The sequence below is a fragment of the Eulemur rufifrons genome, chromosome 30 (genome assembly GCF_041146395.1).
Source record: "Eulemur rufifrons isolate Redbay chromosome 30, OSU_ERuf_1, whole genome shotgun sequence".
Lineage (NCBI taxonomy): Eukaryota > Metazoa > Chordata > Mammalia > Primates > Lemuridae > Eulemur > Eulemur rufifrons.
Genome location: NC_091012.1, coordinates 90,837,409 through 90,841,812, shown reverse-complemented (window position 1 = coordinate 90,841,812; position 4,404 = coordinate 90,837,409).

The window sequence follows — 4,404 nt, the reverse complement described above, 5'->3', positions numbered from 1 at the left end:
AGAGAATGATGTGGAAATTGACACTGGACTTTGATTGCTATTTTATCTGTTCCTAAAATAAAAAAGAAATAGATAGAAAACAATCCAAAACAGCTAATTCTTAACTGTGATTCAAAATGTCACAGTTCCCAGCTCATTTAATTTGAGCTCAATAATCTGCTGAAGTTTGGTATATGAGGTGGGGGCAGAGGGGGTATGTATATGACTGTGTCTCTTGCATTTCAGAAGAATCTGTGGAGGAGTTATTTGATACTGACGATGAGCTGACCATCATAGAGCCTCTAATAATTGAGGAAGATGCTGACAGCAATGATTTGAAGGATCCTGTGCTAAAAGAAGGGGATTCATGTGATCAGGGCCAAACTACCTCAGATGAGAAAGAGCTGGATGAGTCTACTGTGTCCCAGCGCAATGTATCCGATGATGTTGGTGAGCAGGATCTTGGTGGAAACCTCAGCCAGCCACCAAATGATCCTGAGGCTAACCTAGCGATTTCAGATAGAAAGATGCCAACTGATAAAAAGCCTACATCTGTGGCGAAACAACCGAGGAAAAGGAAGCAAAAACCCAAAAATATTTGTGTGCCGCCTGGTAAGCCAGTCATGCCAAGTATGCCTGTCCCACCAAAGGTGCCTAAGCCTGCCAAGTTTGTCTGTCTTGTCGGGTCTGCCTGTCCCACCTGCCAAAGCCTGTGCTATTTCAGCAACTTCCTAATGGCCACTGGAGGCAGCCATCCCAGCAAAAGGATTGTTCTGGGAACGGGGGAGGAATGCCCACGTATTTCTCATGCTCCCATATCTTAGCGTTCTCTGTTCCACAGGCCTGGAGTGTTTCCTGCCTGTGCATTTTGTCCTGAGGATATCCCATTTTTCTTAGGACCCAGTCCAATTGTCACTTCTTTCTGAAGCCGAAGCCATAGGTCAGAGTGTCTCCTCCTTCCCTGGGTTCCCTAAGTTCTAGAGCCTGTCTCTACTAAAGCACTAGTCCCAGTTATACTATGCTCCTGAATCCATCCCCCTCGTAGACTGTGAGCCTCTTCATGGGAGAACTCTTCCTCATCTTTTAATCTCCCTCAGGGTCTAGCCCGGTGCTTGGCATGTAATAGAGTTTTAATAACTTTTTTAAATAAATGAATGACACTATTGGTAAACAAATCTCTGGCCAGCGCAATTGGCAGGATGGGTCCTAGACGAAGGAAGAAAGATTTGGCTTGCACCCAGGGTGAAGGTGCTGCCTCGGCTGTGAGCCACTGCTCAGAGCAAGCGTGTGAGCTGTGCCATGCTTCAACTGCATGTGCTTCCCTTGCTCATACTGCCTGGCCTCTAACGGCACACTCCTGTCCCTTCATGGTGCTTGGTGGCTGTCACAGAATCTTGCCCAGCTTACGCTGCTGGCAGCTCTGTGATTCACAGGTGAGAGGGTTCAGCATGACAAACACAGCAGTATGCAGGCTTCAGACACTTGTTCAGACATACTGTTCTGGGCTTGGCTGTGGGGGATCCTCCTGGGCTTGCCGTTCTGTCAGTTGCTTGATGGTACCAATGTTCAGGGTACAAATTAACTACTATCCTTTCAGCCGTTAAAGGACGAAAAAAGCGTGGGCCTTCCAAGAAGAAACCCAGAGCAGCAAAAGTTGAAAAACCTGAGGCTGGGTATGTAGTGCTCATATTCCGTGCACAGTTGTTACCTGTGAAGCAGTCCACTGGGCATGTGGCGGGGAGTCTGCAAGGGGATGAAGGCGTCTGGCCGGGTTTGGAGTGGGGAATGGCAAGGTTTCTGTCCCTGAATGGGAGGGCCTGAGCAGGGGAGGAGGCCGCCGCTGGCTGGGCGTGGGTGCTCCACCACGGTGGCTGCAGGTGCCTGCTGGGGGGCATTTTCTGCCCCCCCACAGCATCTCTGGCCTCTGAGGATGCCTTTGTCCTTACATCAAAGAATGTGTAGCCCAACAAGATACTTTTTTTTCAGGCTGGACACAGTCTAATGGCCACTAGTGTTCACTAAACTAAGGCGAAGGCAGTGGAAATGGTGAAAAGGCAGAAGCAACAAGTTGCTCTGATGGTCAGAATTGGAGGGAGAGGGGTCAAGATTGTCTTCTAGGTTTTTCTAGTGCTCTGGCTGAACCTAGTTACTCTTACTACCATATATAGTATGGAAATGGGGGTTTTTTGTTTGTTTTGTTTTGCTTTTGTTTTGTTTTGTTTTGTTTTTTGAGACAGAGTCTCACTGTTGCCCTGGCTAGAGTGAGTGCCTTGGTGTCAGCCTAGCTCACAGCAACCTCAAACTCCTGGGCTCAAGCGATCCTCCTGCCTCAGCCTCTAGAGTAGCTGGGACTGCAGGGGTGGGCTACTGCGTCCAGGCTGCATATATTTTCCAATGACAGTAACATGAGCCTTGAAACATAATCTATGGACTTGTACTCCTGGTGGTAAATTTTACTTGAAAAAGATACCAAACAAAATCTGCCTTCTTTTCGACCACATATTTCTTCCTTAGTGCTTTCCTTGGACCACTTCTATTGGTTACTATCCATCCTGGAATTGGATATTTTGCCTTTAGGGATTGGGGTGGGGCTCTGTGTTGTGTAACTTTCTTTGTCATGTTTCCCATCCTTTGTTTCTTTTGCCTGACCTCTCAAAACATATTTGTATGTGTATCATACATATTTGTGTGTGTGTAACACAAATGTAAAAGGATCAAGTTTGAGTCACTTTTTAGTTTGTATATAGTGCTATTTACTGATACCCAAGGTGATGTCTTGACCCATTCCTAGGAAACTTTACACCCAGCCAGTTTTCTTTCCTTACTAAAAACATAAATTTGAAGCTTCCTACTGAGTAAGTCCAGTGTGTAGTGGCTGATAAATGAGTAGGAAATCTAGTCAAGGGAGTGAGCCAGCATGTGTCTTGAAAGACTGAAAAAGTAGACAATAAGGCCAGTAACAGCCTCTGGGCCCAATGAAAACTCCTAAAGAAGTGAAGTCTGACTTTCTTGTTTCTTTTTTTTTTCCTCTTTATATAAACCTCCCAAAGCAAGAACTTTTTTTTTTTTTTTTTTTTTTTTTTTTATTTGAGACAGGGTCTTGCTGTGTCTCCTGGGCTAGAGTGCAGTGTTGTCATCATAGTTCACTGCGATCTTAAACTCCTGTGCTCAAGCAATCCTCCTGCCTCAGCCTCCCAAGTAGCTGGGACTACAGGCGGGTACAGTCCCACCATGCCCGGCTAATTTTTCTATTTTTTTAGAGATGGGGTCTCGTTCTTGCTGAGGCTGGTCTAGAACTCCTGGCCTCAGGCGATCCTTCCCGCCTTGGCCTCCTGAAGTGCTAGGATTATAGGCGTGAGCAGCCCCCTCCCCCCACCCCTGCCCCTGTGCTGGCCAAGTCTAACTGTTGATATGTGAAACCTCGACTTAGAGCTGTTATGTCTACCTCCTCTAGCATTTTGATATCCCCTGTGGCTATGTGTCAGCATAACTAATGACAAGATTACCTCTGAGGTAGCCAAGCTCCAGCAGTGAAGTGATGCTTACTGCAGCGTGGCTCTGTGGCTCCTCTGGGCTGGGGTTTGGCCCTGTGTAATGAGCGGCTGACAGTGGGATATCCAGTCGGCTGCTGTCCGGGGAGCTGCAGGGTCCTGAGCAGGAATGCGCTTGGCTTACCCTCGGGTAGTATGCACAGCCGTCTGGTAAGCAACAGCCACGGGCAAAGTGGCCTTGCATGAGCAGTGGAGAGCGCATGCTGGGTCCACAGGCATCTCATGAGGCAGAGAAGCAAGAGGCCTTGGCATCATGGCTCACTGCAGAGAGCAGGTGCAGCTTTGCAGACATCCTTTGTTGGCTCCCCAAGAAGTGGACTTGAGTCCTTGGCCATTTACCTAGATAGGAAGCTCATCGGTAGGTGCTCTCCAAGCAGTAACGCCCTAAAAGGGGACCTCCTTGCTCCTTTACCCCGTTTTAAAAAAAATCTGGTCACACTTAGAACAAAATTTTATTTTAATCCTTTTGATTTTTAACTGCAATCTCTTCATCCTCAAGCCCTTTATCCCATGGCCCCTTTCTCAGGACTGACTTTCATATCTTTAAATAGAAATAAATCACTTGGCAGAAAACATGCTTCTCACTGACAGCTAATGGTACTCAGCTGACATTTTTCCCCTATCTTTGATTCAGCAGTAAAGACTACTTAGAAGCTTGTTGCTTCTAATTTTTTTTTTTTTTACCGCCACTATTGTGATAAAGGCTTAAAGCCCTGCAAACCTTTTTGTATTTCAGAAACTCTGATTGGTTGTTCTCTTCACTTACTCGAGATTTGTGATGTTTGGTTGCCTATGATGTTGGTAGCCTTCCTTTTAAAAAGTATCTTTTACTTTTGCAGTTTCATTCTCCCGCTTGATTCCAGCGATAAAGACA